Consider the following 21,785-nt stretch of genomic DNA (forward strand, 5'->3'; position numbering starts at 1 on the left):
ATGTGTAGTTTCACAGCAGCTGGAGGGCCACAGGATGAAGACCCATGTGCTAGAGCCAAGCCGCAGGTACATTGAATGCTAGCAAGCTGAATATTTAAATCCTTTTTGTTCCGCAGCATTCCAATGCGGAAGATTCCATGGAACCAGAGATCCTTCCATTGAGAAGGACATGCTGCCTGGATGACTACACTGTGCAAATTAAATCACGGAGCCAGTTGGCTTGTGGGTGGCTCTGGTGACTGGGTGGTTGGGTGGGTGGTGTGTCGGAAGTGGAGCGCATGCAAATGATTGTGTATCATCCAGCTAGTGAGAGAGAAAACTCATGCAGGAGTGTGCCTGCTTGTCAGTGGGTTATGCACCTTGCCAGACGTTAAATCTACATAGAGCAGCTGGAGGGGACAAGAGCAGGTTTGCAAAATATAGATAGAAGAGCATATATGCTGGCGCATTCTCCATGATTGTGTCAGCTTATGTTTTGGTGCACTGCACTTTCCTCCACTAAGTTTTAGCCATTTTTGTTAAGCTCAAGTGTAGTTGCTTCTCAGCCTTTTGGCTGTGATCTTGTATCGTGGTTGAAGGGTCTGCTGGAGGGAGGGATTGTTTTCTTCATTGGCGAAAGACCAAAGATATTCCAGGATGGAAGGCTTGGGAACACTATCTGTTTTTCAGTTGTGGAAGAGCACAGAGGTCGGATTGGACTACATTCTATAGTAAAGGATATCTTTCTATTTATTGACCCTCCCCTTATATGTGTCTGTGTTACAATAAAGCTTCGGTTTTGTGAATCCCTCACCCTCTTACACTCCACACCCATAGCCTTATTAACTGTTGTATTATTGTATACTTTAAATGTATAGTGCAGTTCATGATTTATAGTGTAGACTGGCCTGTGCTGTAGTTCTTGAACTGTACTATACCGTCAGCATTTGTATTGTGTTTTGGCTGTGCTGCAGCACTGTATTTATGTGTGCAATGTTTATGTATGTTTTTTTTTTATGTCAATAAAGACTGCTTTTTCAAGCCAATATCTGAAAACAATCAATGTTTATCTTTGATGGCAATAAAAGTGGTATGATATTTGATGCTTTTGAAATCCAATATCTGATATGTCCCCTATCTGGGAACCATATATTAAATGGCTTTTCAGAAAAGGGAGATGGGAGAAGAGCTTTCATTACTTGTAGGACCGATGCACATAAAGAAGCAAAAAAACATACATAAACATTACACACATAAGTACCCGCGTTGCGGCACAGCCAAAACACAATAGAAATGCTGATGGTATAGTACAGTTCAAGAACTACAGCACAGGCCAGCCTACACTATAAATCATGAACTGCACTATACATTTAAACTGTACAATAATACAACAGTTAATAAGGCTATGGGTGTGGAGTGTAAGAGGGTGAGGGAATCACAAGCCCGAAGCTTTATTGAAAGACTGACACATATAAGGGGAGGTTTAATAAATAGAAAGACATCCTTTACTATAGAATGTAGTCCAATCCGACCTCTGTGCTCTTCCACAACTGAAAAACAGATAGTGTTCCCAAGCCTTCCATCCTGGAATATCTTTGGTCTTTCGCCAATGAAGAAAGCAATCCCTCCCTCCAGCAGACCCTTCAACCACAATACAAGATCACAGCCAAAAGGCCGAGAAGCAACTACACTTGAGCTTAACAAAAATGGCTAAAACTTAGTGGAGGAAAGTGCAGTGCACCAAAACATAAGCTGACACAATCATGGAGAATGCGCCAGCATATATGCTCTTCTATCTATATTTTGCAAACATGCTCTTGTCCCCTCCAGCTGCTCTATGTAGATTTAACGTCTGGCAAGGTGCATAACCCACTGACAAGCAGGCACACTCCTGCATGAGTTTTCACTCTCACTAGCTGGATGATACACAATCATTTGCATGTGCTCCACCTCCGACACACCACCCACCCAACCACCCAGTCACCAGAGCCACCCACAAACCAACTGGCTCCGTGATTTAATTTGCACAGTGTAGTCATCCAGGCAGCATGTCCTTCTCAATGGAAGGATCTCTGGTTCCATGGAATCTTCCGCATTGGAATGCTGCGGAACAAAAAGGATTTAAATATTCAGCTTGCTAGCATTCAATGTACCTGCGGCTTGGCTCTAGCACATGGGTCTTCATCCTGTGGCCCTCCAGCTGCTGTGAAACTACACATCCCAGCACGCCCTGCCACAGTTTTGCTATAAGGTATGCTAAAACTGAGGCAGGGCATGCTGGGATGTGTAGTTCCACAGCAGCTGGAGGGTCGCAGGTTGAAGACCCATGTTTTAGCATGCCTGTTCTATGATGCATGTTCCGTGATGTCACAATCAGCTTGGAATGGGGTGTCTAGCAGGCATTTGCTGACAGCCACTTGAGGGAGACACACATCAGGAGATGCAGCATATCGGAGGTCTTTGATGCCTTTCCAGCAAATGCACACCACCTGCTGCTGGTCTGGACACAAAACAATGCCCACAATCGAAGTCCCAAAATGCCCAACTACAGGATTCATGTAAGTAGTGAATTTAGGAATGAATTTAGAAGTAGGAAATTAAGTTAGTTCACAAGTACATTCAAATTCAGATCTAAAGTCTAGGTAGGCCTCACGTCCTGGCAGCTGCCAGCATTTAAAAATGCCTTGATTAGAGGTACGGAATTAAATGTAGATAAGAAGTAGACACAAAATAAGACTCCGCAGAGCAGTTATCAGGTGTTTTTATCAATTGTTGCATTTAAAAAATCAAGCAATTAGGGAACACAATGTTGCAACAATGTAACCCTATTTGCAAAATAGTACTAAATAAGTTTGTCGATGTAAGACATTTGCAAAGGCGCATCCAAAACACGCTGGAAAATGCAACTGAATCTGTTTTTGGAGGCTAGAATAGGAAATGTGCATCGGTCCTACAAGTACTGAAAGCTCTTCTCCCATCTCCCTTTTCTGAAAAGCCATTTAATATATGGTTCCCAGATAGGGGACATATCAGATATTGCCTTTCAAAAGCAGCAAATATCATACCACTTCTATTGCCATCAAAGATAAACATTGATTGTTTTCAGATATTGGATTGAAAAAGCAGTCTTTATTGACATAAAGAAGCAAAAAAACATACATAAACATTACACACATAAGTACTGTGTTGCAGCACAGCCAAAACACAATACAAATGCTGTCGGTATAGTACAGTTCAAGAACTACAGTACAGGTCAGCCTACACTATAAATCATGAACTGCACTATACATTTAAACAATACAATAGTTAATAAGGCTATGGGTGTGGAGTGTAAGAGGGTGACGGAATCACAAGCCCAAAGCTTTATTGAAAGACAGACACATATAAAGGGAGGATTAATAAATACAAAGATACCCTTTACTATAGAATGTAGTCCAATCCGGTCTTTCAACTCTTCCACAACTGAAAAACGGATAGTGTTCCCAAGCCTTCCATCCTGGAATATCTTCAGTCTCTCGCCAATGAAGAAAACAATCCCTCCAGCAGACTCTTCAACCACAATACAATATCACAGCCAAAAGAGCGAGAAGCAACTACACTTGCGTTTAAACAAAATGGCTAAAACTTAGTGGAGGAAAGTGCAGTGCACCAAAACATAAGCTGACACAATCATGGAGAATGCGCCAGCATATATGCTCTTCTGTGTATATTTTCCAAACCTGCTCTTGTCCCCTCCAGTTGCTCCATGTAGATTTGACGTCTGGCAAGGTGCATAACTCACTGACAAGCAGGCACACTCCTGCATGAGTTTTCTCTCTCACTAGCTGGATGATACACATTCATTTGCATGTGCTCCACCTCCGACACACCGCCCACCCAACCACCCAGTCACCAGAGCCACCCACAAGCCAACTGGCTCCGTGATTTAATTTGCACAGTACAGTCATCCAGGCAGCATGTCCTTCTCAATGGAATAATCTCTGGTTCCATGGAATCTTCCGCATTGGAATGCTGCGGAACAAAAAGGATTTAAACATTCAGCTTGCTAGCATTCAATGTACCTGCGGTTTGGTTCTAGCACATGGGTCTTCATCCTGTGGCCCTCCAGCTGCTGTGAAACTACACATCCCAGCATGCCCTGCCACAGTTTTGCTATTAAGGTATGCTAAAACTGAGGCAGGGCATGCTGGGATATGTAGTTCCACAGCAGCTGGAGGGTCGCAGGTTGAAGACCCATGTTCTAGCATGCCTGTTCTATGATGCATGTTCCGTGATGTCACAATCAGCTTGGAATGGGGTGTCTAGCATGCATTTGCTGACAGCCACTTGATGCAGACACACATCAGGAGATGCAGCATATCGGAGGTCTTCGATGCCTTTCCAGCAAATGCACACCACCAGCTGCTGGTCTGGACACAAAACAATGCCCACAATTGAAGGCTCAAAATGCCCAACTACAGGATTAATGTAAGTAGTGAATTTAGGAATGAGTTTAGAAGTAGGAAATTAAGTTAGTTCACAAGTACATTCAAATTCAGATCTAAAGACTAGGTAGGCCTCACGTCCTGGCAGCACCCAGCATTTAAAAATGCCTTGATTATAGGTAGGGAATTAAATGTAGATAAGAAGTAGACACAAAAGAAGACTCCACAGAGCAATTATCAGGTGTCTTTATCAATTTTTGCATTTAAAAAATCAAGCAATTAGGGAACACAATGTTGCGACAATGTAACCCTATTTGCAAAATAGTACTAAATAAGTTTGTCGATGTAAGACATTTGCAAAGGCGCAAACAAAACACGCTGGAAAATGCAACTGAATCTGTTTTTGGAGGTTAGAATAGATGCAGGATCAAGTAGCTCAATGGGTAGGGTGTTTGATTAGAATTTAACAGGTTATAGGTTTGAATCCTGGGTATGATAGTTTGAGGTGTTATTTAATAAAGTATGTTTATATATTAGTCACACATGGCTTACTTGTACAAATGGCATGTCACCAGTTAGTGCTGACTGCTGATATGCCATTTACACAAACATGCCATGTGTGACTGTATATGCATTTAAGGAGGGCACCCCTGCAATACCACAAACCATTGAGTGTCAAGTATACTAGATATATCTTCATATCTCATGTGCTTTCTCTGAGACCAATCTTGTTATGCCCCTTCCCCACAAGGCATGCGCCTTTTGTCCATATTGCAAAAATGGGGGGGAGGGCATATAATTCTCTGTCACAGGGCACCAAAAAGTCTAGTTATGGCTCTGGTATGCATTATGTAATCTGGCAGACCATCTCTCCAACACTGGCTGGTTGGAATAGAAATCCGGTTATCTATGTGAGCAAATGACCATCAACGATTTACTCTCAAACACTAAAAAATGGACAAAAATGGTCCCCTAAACAAATTGGTTAAATTTTGGGTTTAACCAATTTGTGTAATGACCATTTTTGACCACTTTTCTAGTGTTTGGGAGCAAATGGTTAATTGACATTTGCTCCTATACATTACCAGATTTTCATTCCATCCATCCAGACTGGATAGATAGCCTGACAGATAATTGTGTAGTGTACGCCCAGGATAACTGTTAGTCATGCTTTATTTTATGGCGGCACATAAATGGGTGGACAGATCCAGGGCAAGCACTGCCCACTCATGCATAGTTGTCAACTGATGTGAAGTTCCAGGGGGCAATCTCAGTTATAAAGAGAAGTATCTGGAAATTGTCCCTAGTTAAAAAAAAATAAATTTGATCAACTCCATTTATTTAGTATGATATCCCAGGTGATAGGATGCCGGCAGTCAGAACAACATACTTTATTAAATAACACATCTCAAACTACCATACCCAGGATTCAAACCTATAACCTGTTGAATTCTAATCAAACACCCTACCTATTGAGCTATTTGATCCTGCATAAAAATTGTGAACATTATATGAAGCTATTGGTACTTTGCAAAAAAAAAGAATCAGCATTACAACGCAGCAGATCCATGCAGTTTGCAGCCACACACTACATGTATCTGCTCAGCCACAATGCTGATTATTTCTTCACAAAGTACAAGGTGAGCTCCAAACAGAATTCTCTAGCTTAGAATTATACCTTTCTTTGCCAAACCTAGAAGTCGGGCCCCCCACCCTGGGATCCCCCAGAGGGAGGCCTGCACCGTCATGCGGCAGGCTTGTCCGTTTTGGAAGCAGGCTGATGGGCAGCCCAGGATTGCTTCAGTCTGGGCTTGGCAGGTCTGGAAACATGAGCTTGCTTTGGGTATGCCTGACCTTGGGTACGCTTTACCTGGAGGATGAAAGGGCCAAGAAAAGTACTTTTAGCCTTCTGCGTGGTAGGAGTCATACTAGGTAGGCAAGCTGTTTTAGCAGTAGCCAGATCAGCTACAATCTTATTGAGGTCTTCTCCAAAAGGAGATTCAACTGAGGCAGCACAAGGGAACTCTCATCTGGGGACAACAACTGCAGGGAGAACACATATTTTCAGATGAACATGGTAGGGCAGAAGGCTGCCTAATACTGAAGCACCCCCAAACAACAAATCAAATGCAACTTACTTGACAGAGATGTGCCTGAGCAACGGCCCTCCCCAGCCCTATCCCAAATCATACTTATTTTGCATAGGAGATACCATGGTCATGAAGATTGTTCTCCCAGGGTTAGGTTCATTCATTGCATTCTGGGTATGCTGACCCCTGTGATTTCCCCAAATGTGGGAAACTCGACTGCATTATTTGTGGTAGTGGGGGACTGTGTTTGTGCTTTCCTCTGGTCAGCTCTGGTAAAAGTCAGATTTCTTTGTCTCAGATCTTCCTCTAGCCTTTGTCTTCTTTCGAGAGTTCCCTTGTGCTGCCTCAGTTGGATCTCCTTCACTTGACAGGGGGGTGCCCGAGCAGCGACCCTCCCCAGCTCTAGCCCAACTCCTACTTACCTGCCAGGTGAGATACTATGATCATGAAGTTGCTTCTCCCAGGGCAAGGCTCACCCATTGCACTCTGGGTGTGCTGCCCCTGCGATTTCCCCAAATGTGGGAAACTTGACTGCATAATTTGAGTTTTCCCTGGTCGGCTCTCATGTAATTCAGATCTCTTTGTCTCAGGTCTCTCTCCACCCTAGTTTGCTGTCTGGTTCCACTTCTTTTTTCTTGAGCCCCTCCCTTCTATACCCTTGTGCACTATCCTGACTTCTCCTCCCGTCTGCTTACTTTGTGCCTCCCAATGCACAATGCAAACTACGGGTAGTGCTGCAGGGCCCACACCCTTTTACTTGCTTTACAGAGCAGCTCTGGAGCTGTTACAGTGCCCAGCTGCTGCAAGAAATCAGCTTGAATGCTTCAGGGGCTGGGGAATGGCCAACATGAGCCCCACACCGAAGGAGGGTGGGGGTGCTTAATGTGAACTAGGGGTCATCCAAGCACCACAAAAGGCCTCCATGCCCTGCACGCTCCTTTTCTCTTTTCATATGCAGACGAGGGTTGAAGCCAACTTTGACCCACTGCTTGGATGACATCACCATATTCAAATCCATCTGCTGCAGGCCATCCCCCAGGAATGCTTGCACTAGTTGTTGCATTTGGTTTGTTGTTTGGGGGTGCTTCAGTATTAGGCAGCCTTCTGCCACCCCATGTTCATCTGAAAATATGTGTTCTCCCTGCAGTTGTTGTCCCCAGATGAGAGTTCCCTTGTGCTGCCTCAGTTGAATCTCCTTTACTTGACAGAGATGTGCCTGAGCAACGGCCCTCCCCAGCCCTATCCCAAATCATACTTATTTTGCATAGGAGATACTATTGTCATGAAGATTGTTCTCCCAGGGTGAGGTTCATTCATTGCATTCTGGGTATGCTGACCCCTGTGATTTCCCCAAATGTGGGAAACTCGACTGCATTATTTGTGGTAGTGGTGGACTGTGTTTGTGCTTTCCTCTAGTCAGCTCTGGTAAAAGTCAGATTTCTTTGTCTCAGATATTCCTCTAGCCTTGTTCTTCTTTTGAGAGTTCCCTTGTGCTGCCTCAGTTGGATCTCCTTCACTTGAAAGGTAGTGCCCGAGCAGCGACCCTCCCCAGCTCTAGCCCAACTCCTACTAACCTGCCAGGTGAGATACTATGATCATGAAGGTGCTTCTCCCAGGGCAAGGCTCACCCATTGCACTCTGGGTGTGCTGCCCCTTGCGATTTCCCCAAATGTGGGAAACTTGACTGCATAATTTGTGTTTCCCCTGGACGGCTCTCGTATAATTCAGATCTCTTTGTCTCAGGTCTCTCTCCAGCCTAGTATGCTGTCTGTTTCCACTTCTCTTTTCTTGAGCCCCTCCCTTCTATACCCTTGTGCACTATCCTGACTTCTCCTCCCGTCTGCTTACTTTGTGCCTCCCAATGCACAATGCAAACTACGGGTAGTGCTGCAGGGCCCACACCCTTTTACTTGCTTTACAGAGCAGCTCTGGAGCTGTTACAGTGCCCAGCTGCTGCAAGAAATCAGCTTGAATGCTTCAGGGGCTGGGGAATGGCCAACATGAGCCCCACACCGAAGGAGGGTGGGGGTGCTTAATGCGAACTAGGGGTCATCCAAGCACCACAAAAGGCCTCCATGCCCTGCATGCTCCTTTTCTCTTTTCATATGCAGACAAGGGTTGAAGCCAACTTTGACCCACTGCTTGGATGACATCACCATATTCAAATCCATCTGCTGCAGGCCATCCCCCAGGAATGCTTGCACTAGTTGTTGCATTTGGTTTGTTGTTTGGGGGTGCTTCAGTATTAGGCAGCCTTCTGCCACCCCATGTTCATCTGAAAATATGTGTTCTCCCTGCAGTTGTTGTCCCCAGATGAGAGTTCCCTTGTGCTGCCTCAGTTGAATCTCCTTTACTTGACAGAGATGTGCCTGAGCAGCGGCCCTCCCCAGCCCTATCCCAAATCATACTTATTTTGCATAGGAGATACTATTGTCATGAAGATTGTTTTCCCAGGGTGAGGTTCATTCATTGCATTCTGGGTATGCTGACCCCTGTGATTTCCCCAAATGTGGGAAACTCGACTGCATTATTTGTGGTAGTGGTGGACTGTGTTTGTGCTTTCCTCTGGTCAGCTCTGGTAAAGTCAGATTTCTTTGTCTCAGATCTTCCTCTAGCCTTGTTCTTCTTTTGAGAGTTCCCTTGTGCTGCCTCAGTTGGATCTCCTTCACTTGAAAGGTAGTGCCCGAGCAGCGACCCTCCCCAGCTCTAGCCCAACTCCTACTAACCTGCCAGGTGAGATACTATGATCATGAAGGTGCTTCTCCCAGGGCAAGGCTCACCCATTGCACTCTGGGTGTGCTGCCCCTTGCGATTTCCCCAAATGTGGGAAACTTGACTGCATAATTTGTGTTTCCCCTGGACGGCTCTCGTATAATTCAGATCTCTTTGTCTCAGGTCTCTCTCCAGCCTAGTATGCTGTCTGTTTCCACTTCTCTTTTCTTGAGCCCCTCCCTTCTATAACCTTGTGCACTATCCTGACTTCTCCTCCCGTCTGCTTACTTTGTGCCTTCCAATGCACAATGCAAACTACAGGTAGTGCTGCAGGGCCCACACCCTTTTACTTGCCTTACAGAGCAGCTCTGGAGCTGTTACAGTACCCAGCTGCTGCAAGAAATCAGCTTGAATGCTTCAGGGGCTGGGGCATGGCCAACATGAGCCCCACACCGAAGGAGGGTGGGGGTGTTTAATGCAAACTAGGGGTCATCCAAGCGTCGCAAAAGGCCGCCATGCCCTGCATATCCCTTTTCTCTTTTCATAAGCAGACGAGGGTTGAAGCCAACTTTGACCCACTGCTTGGATGACATCACTTGCTGCCTTTCCAATGAAGCAAGTTTAATTTAGTAATAGGTGAAAAACCATCCCTACAAAGGTATTAATCAGATACTTGGCTTTGTGGACACTTTTCAGAGAACAAATTAGTTAGCATAAAAATAAAGCCAGAAAATGAAGAGCTGTTTAATCACTCAATTGGATTTTTCTGCAAGCGTATTTCTTTTTCTCTGCAACCCACTGCTAAGTTGTGCTTCCTAGCTGTTCTTTTATAAAATCACTTAATCAAATCTAACTCTGATTACATCAGAGAAGGCCAGGTACCCTACACCATAAGAGGGGGTTTGAAATTTTGACTTGTCTACTTAAAGATCACCAAAATCTGATGACAAGGTCAATAACATCCCTGGGTGGGATTGAACCACCAACCCTTTGGTTAATAACCAAACACACTAACCGATTGCACCACCGAGACACTTTGCAAAAGTACATACTGACAAAGGTTAATAAGCATTCATCTAGAACGTTTCCTAGAAAACTTTAAAAAGTCAATAATCTGGAGAGTTTTTGTAAGATGTTTCTTCCATCAACCAATGAAGAAACGCATTGGTACTTTCCCATGATGAGTGAGTGCTTCAGGATCTCTTGCACTTACATGTGCAGCAGAGTACTGCAATGGAAGCATGCTGGGCACCTTAACCCAGAGGTAGGCAGATTGAAACTATCCTCTGCTATATGCATTTTTTTTTTGTTAATTAAAGTAATCCAAAACTGGGATTGATATTTTTGCTCTTTTATTTTTACTTAAAGTACAATAACTTTTACCATTTTAATTTGTTTTAATAGTATATTGACAGTATTGTTTTCTTTCAAAAATCCACTTAATTTTCTTTACCCTATTATTAAAATGGTAATTGACAAAAACAAACTACATTGTCACCAGAAGAGCAATACAAAATGTACAAGTGATATATTAAAATCATCTTTCCAGCTTGAATTTCAATGATGCATTGGGGCAACGATTTTGTGAGAAACATCTTCACCCTTAAATAAAGATTTTCTTAATTCCTTACCTGTGTGCTAATTAGATATCACCTTGTTTTCACATTAAACAGACTTCCACATGAGAAAGCAGCAAGGATGCAGTGGCGTTAATGTTTCCTGGTGTCAACCTGTATTATTTCAGTAGATATTGAAATGAGGATGCATCTTGCTGCCTTTCCAATGAAGCAAGTTTAATTTAGTAATAGGTGAAAAACCATCCCTACAAAGATGTTAATCAGATACTTGGCTTTGTGGACACTTTTCAGAGAACAAATTTGTTAGCATAAAAATAAAGCCAGAAAATGAAGAGCTGTTTAATCACTCAATTTGATTTTTTTGCCAGCATATTTCTTTTTCTCTGCAAACCACTGCTAAATTGTGCTTCCTAGCTGTTTTTATAAAATCACTGAATCAAATCTAACTCTGATTACATCAGAGAAGGCCAGGTACCCTACACCATAACAGGGGTTTTTGAAATTTTGACTTGTCTACTTAAAGATCACCAAAATCTGATAACAAGGTCAATTACATCCCTGGGTGGGATTGAACCACCAACCTTTTGGTTAATAGCTGTACACACTAACTGATTGCGCCACAGCGACACTTTGCAAAAGTACATACTGACAAAGGCTAATAAGCATTCATCTAGAACGTTTCCTAGAAAAACTTTAAATAGTCAATAATCTGGAGAGTTTTTGTAAGATGTTTCTTCCATCAACCAATGAAGAAACACATTGGTACTTTCCCATGATGAGTGAGTGCTTCAGGATCTCTTGCAATTACATGTGCAGCAGAGTACTGTAATGGAAGCATGCTGGGTCCATAGCCCAGAGGTAGGCAGATTGAAACTATCCTCTGCTATATGCGTTTTTTTTTTGTTAATTAAAGTAATCCAAAACTGGGATTGATATTTTTGCTCTTTTATTTTTACTTAAAGTACAATAACTTTTACCATTTTCATTTGTTTTAATAGTATATTGACAGTATTGTTTTCTTTCAAAAATCCACTTAATTTTCTTTACCCGATTATTAAAATGGTAATTGACAAAAACAAACTACATTGTCACCAGAAGAGCAATACAAAATGTACAAGTGATATATTAAAATCATCTTTCCAGCTTGAATTTCAATGATGCATTGGGGCAACGATTTTGTGAGAAACATCTTCACCCTTAAATAAATATTTTCTTAATTCCTTACCTGTGTGCTAATTAGATATCACCTTGTTTTCACATTAAACAGACTTCCACATGAGAAAGCACAAAGGATGCAGTGGCGTTAATGTTTCCTGGTGTCAACCTGTATTATTTCAGTAGATATTGAAATGAGGATGCATCTTGCTGCCTTTCCAATGAAGCAAGTTTAATTTAGTAATAGGTTAAAAACCATCCCTACAAATGTGTTAATCAGAAACTTGGCTTTGTGGACACTTTTCAGAGAACAAATTTGTTAGCATAAAAATAAAGCCAGAAAATGAAAAGCTGTTTAATCACTCAATTGGATTTTTTTGCCAGCATATTTCTTTTTCTCTGCAACCCACTGCTAAATTGTGCTTCCTAGCTGTTTTTATAAAATCACTGAATCAAATCTAACTCTGATTACATCAGAGAAGGCCAGGTACCCTACACCATAAGAGGGGGTTTGAAATTTTCACTTGTCTACATAAAGATCACCAAAATCTGATAACAAGGTCAATTACGTCCCTGGGTGGGATTGAACCACCAACCTTTTGGTTAATAGCCTTACACAGTAACTGATTGCGCCACAGCAACACTTTGTAAAAGTCCATACTGACAAAGGCTAATAAGCATTCATCTAGAACGATTCCTAGAAACATTTTAAAAAGTCAATAATGTGGAGAGTTTTTGTAAGATGTTTCTTCCATCAACCAATGAAGAAACACATTGGTACTTTCCCATGATGAGTGAGTGCTTCAGGATCTCTTGCACTTACATGTGCAGCAGAGTACTGTAATGGAAGCATGCTGGGTCCATAACCCAGAGGTAGGCAGATTGAAACTATCCTTTGCTATATGCATTTTTTTTTTGTTCATTAAAGTAATCCAAAACTGGGATTGATATTTTAGCTTTTATTTTTACTTAAAGTACAATAACTTTTACCATTTTAATTTGTTTTAGTGCAAATGGCATATCAGCAGTCAGCACTAACTGGTGACATGCCATTTGTACAAGTAAGCCATGTGTGACTAATATATAAACATGCTTTATTAAATAACACCTCAAACTATCATACCCAGGATTCAAACCTATAACCTGTTGAATTCTAATCAAACACCCTACCCATGGAGCTACTTGATCCTGCATCTTTTCTAACCTCCAAAAACAGATTCAGTTGCATTTTCCAGCGTGTTTTGTTTGCGCCTTTGCAAATGTCTTACATCGACAAACTTATTTAGTACTATTTTGCAAATAGGGTTACATTGTCGCAACATTGTGCTCCCTAATTGCTTGATTTTTTAAATGCAACAATTGATAAAGACACCTGATAATTGCTCTGTGGAGTCTTATTTTGTGTTTTGTGTTTAGTCTTTAGATCTGAATTTGAATGTACTTGTGAACTAACTTAATTTCCTACTTCTAAATTCATTCCTAAATTCACTACTTACATGAATCCTGTAGTTGGGCATTTTGGGACTACGATTGTGGGCATTGTTTTGTGTCCAGACCAGCAGCAGGTGGTGTGCATTTGCTGGAAAGGCATCGAAGACCTCCGATATGCTGCATCTCCTGATGTGTGTCTCCCTCAAGTGGCTGTCAGCAAATGCCTGCTAGACACCCCATTCCAAGCTGATTGTGACATCATGGAACATGCATCATAGAACAGGCATGCTAAAACATGGGTCTTCAACCTGCGACCCTCCAGCTGCTGTGGAACTACACATCCCAGCATGCCCTGCCTCAGTTTTAGCATACCTTTATAGCAAAACTGTGGCAGGGCATGCTGGGATGTGTAGTTTCACAGCAGCTGGAGGGCCACAGGATGAAGACCCATGTGCTAGAGCCAAGCCGCAGGTACATTGAATGCTAGCAAGCTGAATATTTAAATCCTTTTTGTTCCGCAGCATTCCAATGCGGAAGATTCCATGGAACCAGAGATCCTTCCATTGAGAAGGACATGCTGCCTGGATGACTACACTGTGCAAATTAAATCACGGAGCCAGTTGGCTTGTGGGTGGCTCTGGTGACTGGGTGGTTGGGTGGGTGGTGTGTCGGAAGTGGAGCGCATGCAAATGATTGTGTATCATCCAGCTAGTGAGAGAGAAAACTCATGCAGGAGTGTGCCTGCTTGTCAGTGGGTTATGCACCTTGCCAGACGTTAAATCTACATAGAGCAGCTGGAGGGGACAAGAGCAGGTTTGCAAAATATAGATAGAAGAGCATATATGCTGGCGCATTCTCCATGATTGTGTCAGCTTATGTTTTGGTGCACTGCACTTTCCTCCACTAAGTTTTAGCCATTTTTGTTAAGCTCAAGTGTAGTTGCTTCTCAGCCTTTTGGCTGTGATCTTGTATCGTGGTTGAAGGGTCTGCTGGAGGGAGGGATTGTTTTCTTCATTGGCGAAAGACCAAAGATATTCCAGGATGGAAGGCTTGGGAACACTATCTGTTTTTCAGTTGTGGAAGAGCACAGAGGTCGGATTGGACTACATTCTATAGTAAAGGATATCTTTCTATTTATTGACCCTCCCCTTATATGTGTCTGTGTTACAATAACGCTTCGGTTTTGTGAATCCCTCACCCTCTTACACTCCACACCCATAGCCTTATTAACTGTTGTATTATTGTATACTTTAAATGTATAGTGCAGTTCATGATTTATAGTGTAGACTGGCCTGTGCTGTAGTTCTTGAACTGTACTATACCGTCAGCATTTGTATTGTGTTTTGGCTGTGCTGCAGCACTGTATTTATGTGTGCAATGTTTATGTATGTTTTTTTTTTATGTCAATAAAGACTGCTTTTTCAAGCCAATATCTGAAAACAATCAATGTTTATCTTTGATGGCAATAAAAGTGGTATGATATTTGATGCTTTTGAAATCCAATATCTGATATGTCCCCTATCTGGGAACCATATATTAAATGGCTTTTCAGAAAAGGGAGATGGGAGAAGAGCTTTCATTACTTGTAGGACCGATGCACATAAAGAAGCAAAAAAACATACATAAACATTACACACATAAGTACCGCGTTGCGGCACAGCCAAAACACAATAGAAATGCTGATGGTATAGTACAGTTCAAGAACTACAGCACAGGCCAGCCTACACTATAAATCATGAACTGCACTATACATTTAAACTGTACAATAATACAACAGTTAATAAGGCTATGGGTGTGGAGTGTAAGAGGGTGAGGGAATCACAAGCCCGAAGCTTTATTGAAAGACTGACACATATAAGGGGAGGTTTAATAAATAGAAAGACATCCTTTACTATAGAATGTAGTCCAATCCGACCTCTGTGCTCTTCCACAACTGAAAAACAGATAGTGTTCCCAAGCCTTCCATCCTGGAATATCTTTGGTCTTTCGCCAATGAAGAAAGCAATCCCTCCCTCCAGCAGACCCTTCAACCACAATACAAGATCACAGCCAAAAGGCCGAGAAGCAACTACACTTGAGCTTAACAAAAATGGCTAAAACTTAGTGGAGGAAAGTGCAGTGCACCAAAACATAAGCTGACACAATCATGGAGAATGCGCCAGCATATATGCTCTTCTATCTATATTTTGCAAACATGCTCTTGTCCCCTCCAGCTGCTCTATGTAGATTTAACGTCTGGCAAGGTGCATAACCCACTGACAAGCAGGCACACTCCTGCATGAGTTTTCACTCTCACTAGCTGGATGATACACAATCATTTGCATGTGCTCCACCTCCGACACACCACCCACCCAACCACCCAGTCACCAGAGCCACCCACAAACCAACTGGCTCCGTGATTTAATTTGCACAGTGTAGTCATCCAGGCAGCATGTCCTTCTCAATGGAAGGATCTCTGGTTCCATGGAATCTTCCGCATTGGAATGCTGCGGAACAAAAAGGATTTAAATATTCAGCTTGCTAGCATTCAATGTACCTGCGGCTTGGCTCTAGCACATGGGTCTTCATCCTGTGGCCCTCCAGCTGCTGTGAAACTACACATCCCAGCACGCCCTGCCACAGTTTTGCTATAAGGTATGCTAAAACTGAGGCAGGGCATGCTGGGATGTGTAGTTCCACAGCAGCTGGAGGGTCGCAGGTTGAAGACCCATGTTTTAGCATGCCTGTTCTATGATGCATGTTCCGTGATGTCACAATCAGCTTGGAATGGGGTGTCTAGCAGGCATTTGCTGACAGCCACTTGAGGGAGACACACATCAGGAGATGCAGCATATCGGAGGTCTTTGATGCCTTTCCAGCAAATGCACACCACCTGCTGCTGGTCTGGACACAAAACAATGCCCACAATCGAAGTCCCAAAATGCCCAACTACAGGATTCATGTAAGTAGTGAATTTAGGAATGAATTTAGAAGTAGGAAATTAAGTTAGTTCACAAGTACATTCAAATTCAGATCTAAAGTCTAGGTAGGCCTCACGTCCTGGCAGCTGCCAGCATTTAAAAATGCCTTGATTAGAGGTACGGAATTAAATGTAGATAAGAAGTAGACACAAAATAAGACTCCGCAGAGCAGTTATCAGGTGTTTTTATCAATTGTTGCATTTAAAAAATCAAGCAATTAGGGAACACAATGTTGCAACAATGTAACCCTATTTGCAAAATAGTACTAAATAAGTTTGTCGATGTAAGACATTTGCAAAGGCGCATCCAAAACACGCTGGAAAATGCAACTGAATCTGTTTTTGGAGGCTAGAATAGGAAATGTGCATCGGTCCTACAAGTACTGAAAGCTCTTCTCCCATCTCCCTTTTCTGAAAAGCCATTTAATATATGGTTCCCAGATAGGGGACATATCAGATATTGCCTTTCAAAAGCAGCAAATATCATACCACTTCTATTGCCATCAAAGATAAACATTGATTGTTTTCAGATATTGGATTGAAAAAGCAGTCTTTATTGACATAAAGAAGCAAAAAAACATACATAAACATTACACACATAAGTACTGTGTTGCAGCACAGCCAAAACACAATACAAATGCTGTCGGTATAGTACAGTTCAAGAACTACAGTACAGGTCAGCCTACACTATAAATCATGAACTGCACTATACATTTAAACAATACAATAGTTAATAAGGCTATGGGTGTGGAGTGTAAGAGGGTGACGGAATCACAAGCCCAAAGCTTTATTGAAAGACAGACACATATAAAGGGAGGATTAATAAATACAAAGATACCCTTTACTATAGAATGTAGTCCAATCCGGTCTTTCAACTCTTCCACAACTGAAAAACGGATAGTGTTCCCAAGCCTTCCATCCTGGAATATCTTCAGTCTCTCGCCAATGAAGAAAACAATCCCTCCAGCAGACTCTTCAACCACAATACAATATCACAGCCAAAAGAGCGAGAAGCAACTACACTTGCGTTTAAACAAAATGGCTAAAACTTAGTGGAGGAAAGTGCAGTGCACCAAAACATAAGCTGACACAATCATGGAGAATGCGCCAGCATATATGCTCTTCTGTGTATATTTTCCAAACCTGCTCTTGTCCCCTCCAGTTGCTCCATGTAGATTTGACGTCTGGCAAGGTGCATAACTCACTGACAAGCAGGCACACTCCTGCATGAGTTTTCTCTCTCACTAGCTGGATGATCAGGGCCGGCTCCAGGCCTACTAGCACCCTGAGCGAGAAAATGTAAAAGCGCCCCCCCCCCCCCCCCCCATGCGCGCGCCGAAGGCGCGCGCGCTTCCGGAAAAGTGGGTGTGGCCTCTGGAAAAGTGGGCGTGGTCTCATAACTTCATATCATCAAACTATAAACATATTTTCACACAATTAGCAGCCTTACACATAGCCACAGTAGTGTTCCTTACACACAATGTCTCCAGTATAGTGCCAGATACACGACATGCCCCGCAGCAGTGCTAGCTACACATGACATGCCCCGCAGCAGTGCCAGCTACACATGACATGCCCCGCAGCAGTGCCAGCTACACATGATAGTGTTCACTTTTTAGGGCATGGTGCTGATCACAGGGAGGGCACATTTTTAAGTTAGGAGGGCAAAATGATGTACATACTGCTTGTTGTTCCCATACCTATATGTCAAAGAATGGACAGTGCGCGCCGAAGGCGCGCAGCAAAAATTAAGGGGAGTTACTTCGTGGGGAAGGTACGTGGCCACATAATAGTGGCAATTTGCATTACACCACACAGTAGTGCAGCTAATACACACTGCACCAGGTAGAACCTCCTATACACTTTGCGCCAGGCACAGCACTGAGACACATTGCCTAGCCACAGACGCCTAGCGGGAACACTACATGACACGGCCCCCAGCAGTGCCAGCTACACGCGACAAGCCCCCCAGCAGTGCCAGCTACACGCGACAAGCCCCCCAGCAGTGCCAGCTACACGCGACAAGCCCCCCAGCAGTGCCAGCTACACGCGACAAGCCCCCCAGCAGTGCCAGCTACACGCGACAAGCACCCCAGCAGTGCCAGCTACACGCGACATGCCCCCCAGCAGTGCCAGCTACACGCGACATGCCCCCCAGCAGTGCCAGCTACACGCGACATGCCCCCCAGCAGTGCCAGCTACACGCGACATGCCCCCCAGCAGTGCCAGCTACACGCGACATGCCCCCCAGCAGTGCCAGCTACACGCGACATGCCCCCCAGCAGTGCCAGCTACACGCGACATGCCCCCCAGCAGTGCCAGCTACACGCGACATGCCCCCCAGCAGTGCCAGCTACACGCGACATGCCCCCCAGCAGTGCCAGCTACACGCGACATGCCCCCCAGCAGTGCCAGCTACACGCGACATGCCCCCCAGCAGTGCCAGCTACACGCGACATGCCCCCCCAGCAGTGCCAGCTACACGCGACATGCCCCCCAGCAGTGCCAGCTACACGCGACATGCCCCCCAGCAGTGCCAGCTACACGCGACATGCCCCCCAGCAGTGCCAGCTACACGCGACATGCCCCCCAGCAGTGCCAGCTACACGCGACATGCCCCCCCCAGCAGTGCCAGCTACATAAATGGCCACAGAGTGCCAGATACATAAGTGCCCACACAGTGCCAGATATAAAAATGCCCACACAGTGCCAGATATGTCCCCACAGTGCCATATATAAAATTGTCCCCACAGTGCCATATATAAAATTGCCCCCACAGTGCCAGATATGCCCCCACAGGGCCAGATACATAAATGCCCCCAGTGCCAGATACATAAATGCCCACACATTGCCAGATGCATAAATGCCCCCAGTGCCAGATGCATTATTTCCCCCCACAGTGTCAGATACATTAATGCCCCCAGTGCCAGATATGCCCCCACAGTGCCAGATATGCCCCCACAGTGCCAGATATGCCCCCACAGTGCCAGATATGCCCCAGTGCCAGATATGCCCCCACAGTGCCAGATAAATAAATGCCCCCCACAGTGCCAGATAAATAAGTGCCCCCACAGTGCAGATATACCCCCACAGTGCCAGATACATAAATACCCCCACAGTGCCAGATACATACATGCCCCCACAGTGCCAGATACATACATGCCCCCACAGTGCCAGATACATACATGCCCCCACAGTGCAGATACATACATGCCCCCACAGCGCAGATATGCCCCCACAGTGCCAGAAATGCCCCCACAGTGCCAGATACATTAATGCCCCCTCACAGTGCACAGATAAATGCCCCCCCCGCACTGCCAGATAAATGAATGCCCCCCACAGTGCCAGATAAATGCCCCCACAGTGCCAGATACATAAATGCCCCCACAGTGCAAGATTCATAAATGCCCCCACAGTGCAGATATGACCCCACAGCGACAGATATGCCCCCACACTGTGCCAGTGCCCCCACAGTGCAGATATGCCCCCACACAGTGCCAGTGCCCCCACAGTGCAGATATGCCCCCACACAGTGCCAGTGCCCCCACAGTGCAGATATGCCCCCACACAGTGCCAATGCCCCCACATAGTGCCAATGCCCCCACAGTGCAAGATTCATAAATGCCCCCACAGTGCAGATATGACCCCACAGCGACAGATATGCCCCCACACTGTGCCAGTGCCCCCACAGTGCAGATATGCCCCCACACAGTGCCAGTGCCCCCACAGTGCAGATATGCCCCCACACAGTGCCAATGCCCCCACATAGTGCCAGTGCCCCCACACACAGTGCCAGTGCCCGGCCCCGACGATCCCAACATACCTGCGGCGACGCTGGGAGGGGACGTGCTGCTGTTGAGCCTGAGGGCCACCGACTGTTCCCGGCTGCTTGGTGCGCGCTGCGCGGCGTCTGACGTCAGACGCCGGCGCCGCGCAGCGCACAGTTTTGAAAGGCCGGGGACGGTGGGGAGAGCTGCCAGCAGTGTACAGGGCCGGCTCCAGGTAAGACTATGGCGGCGCCAGCGCGCGGCGCCCATTAAGGGTGGCGCCCCGCGCGGCCGCTCTAGTCGAACGTGCCTAGAGCCGGCCCTGTGGATGATACACATTCATTTGCATGTGCTCCACCTCCGACACACCGCCCACCCAACCACCCAGTCACCAGAGCCACCCACAAGCCAACTGGCTCCGTGATTTAATTTGCACAGTACAGTCATCCAGGCAGCATGTCCTTCTCAATGGAATAATCTCTGGTTCCATGGAATCTTCCGCATTGGAATGCTGCGGAACAAAAAGGATTTAAACATTCAGCTTGCTAGCATTCAATGTACCTGCGGTTTGGTTCTAGCACATGGGTCTTCATCCTGTGGCCCTCCAGCTGCTGTGAAACTACACATCCCAGCATGCCCTGCCACAGTTTTGCTATTAAGGTATGCTAAAACTGAGGCAGGGCATGCTGGGATATGTAGTTCCACAGCAGCTGGAGGGTCGCAGGTTGAAGACCCATGTTCTAGCATGCCTGTTCTATGATGCATGTTCCGTGATGTCACAATCAGCTTGGAATGGGGTGTCTAGCATGCATTTGCTGACAGCCACTTGATGCAGACACACATCAGGAGATGCAGCATATCGGAGGTCTTCGATGCCTTTCCAGCAAATGCACACCACCAGCTGCTGGTCTGGACACAAAACAATGCCCACAATTGAAGGCTCAAAATGCCCAACTACAGGATTAATGTAAGTAGTGAATTTAGGAATGAGTTTAGAAGTAGGAAATTAAGTTAGTTCACAAGTACATTCAAATTCAGATCTAAAGACTAGGTAGGCCTCACGTCCTGGCAGCACCCAGCATTTAAAAATGCCTTGATTATAGGTAGGGAATTAAATGTAGATAAGAAGTAGACACAAAAGAAGACTCCACAGAGCAATTATCAGGTGTCTTTATCAATTTTTGCATTTAAAAAATCAAGCAATTAGGGAACACAATGTTGCGACAATGTAACCCTATTTGCAAAATAGTACTAAATAAGTTTGTCGATGTAAGACATTTGCAAAGGCGCAAACAAAACACGCTGGAAAATGCAACTGAATCTGTTTTTGGAGGTTAGAATAGATGCAGGATCAAGTAGCTCAATGGGTAGGGTGTTTGATTAGAATTTAACAGGTTATAGGTTTGAATCCTGGGTATGATAGTTTGAGGTGTTATTTAATAAAGTATGTTTATATATTAGTCACACATGGCTTACTTGTACAAATGGCATGTCACCAGTTAGTGCTGACTGCTGATATGCCATTTACACAAACATGCCATGTGTGACTGTATATGCATTTAAGGAGGGCACCCCTGCAATACCACAAACCATTGAGTGTCAAGTATACTAGATATATCTTCATATCTCATGTGCTTTCTCTGAGACCAATCTTGTTATGCCCCTTCCCCACAAGGCATGCGCCTTTTGTC

General features: G+C 44.6%; 6 non-coding genes across 6 annotated transcripts; all 6 read left to right on the top strand.

Annotated features, from left to right (window-relative positions):
• Positions 1-6,591: 6,591 nt before the first annotated feature.
• LOC135025766 (U1 spliceosomal RNA) lies at positions 6,592-6,755 on the top strand. Its single transcript, XR_010222488.1, has one exon. It is a non-coding gene; the product is annotated as a U1 spliceosomal RNA (small nuclear RNA).
• Positions 6,756-6,907: 152 nt separating this feature from the next.
• On the top strand, positions 6,908-7,070 carry LOC135025642 (U1 spliceosomal RNA). The gene has a single exon (XR_010222375.1). It is a non-coding gene; the product is annotated as a U1 spliceosomal RNA (small nuclear RNA).
• Positions 7,071-7,744: 674 nt separating this feature from the next.
• On the top strand, positions 7,745-7,908 carry LOC135025527 (U1 spliceosomal RNA). The gene has a single exon (XR_010222263.1). It is a non-coding gene; the product is annotated as a U1 spliceosomal RNA (small nuclear RNA).
• Positions 7,909-8,059: 151 nt separating this feature from the next.
• Positions 8,060-8,223, top strand: LOC135025587 (U1 spliceosomal RNA). Its single transcript, XR_010222321.1, has one exon. It is a non-coding gene; the product is annotated as a U1 spliceosomal RNA (small nuclear RNA).
• Positions 8,224-8,897: 674 nt separating this feature from the next.
• Positions 8,898-9,061, top strand: LOC135025534 (U1 spliceosomal RNA). Its single transcript, XR_010222270.1, has one exon. It is a non-coding gene; the product is annotated as a U1 spliceosomal RNA (small nuclear RNA).
• A 150-nt stretch (positions 9,062-9,211) lies between these two features.
• Positions 9,212-9,375, top strand: LOC135025588 (U1 spliceosomal RNA). The gene has a single exon (XR_010222322.1). It is a non-coding gene; the product is annotated as a U1 spliceosomal RNA (small nuclear RNA).
• Positions 9,376-21,785: the final 12,410 nt, after the last annotated feature.

This window comes from Pseudophryne corroboree, unplaced genomic scaffold (assembly GCF_028390025.1).
Source record: "Pseudophryne corroboree isolate aPseCor3 unplaced genomic scaffold, aPseCor3.hap2 scaffold_423, whole genome shotgun sequence".
Classification (NCBI taxonomy): domain Eukaryota; kingdom Metazoa; phylum Chordata; class Amphibia; order Anura; family Myobatrachidae; genus Pseudophryne; species Pseudophryne corroboree.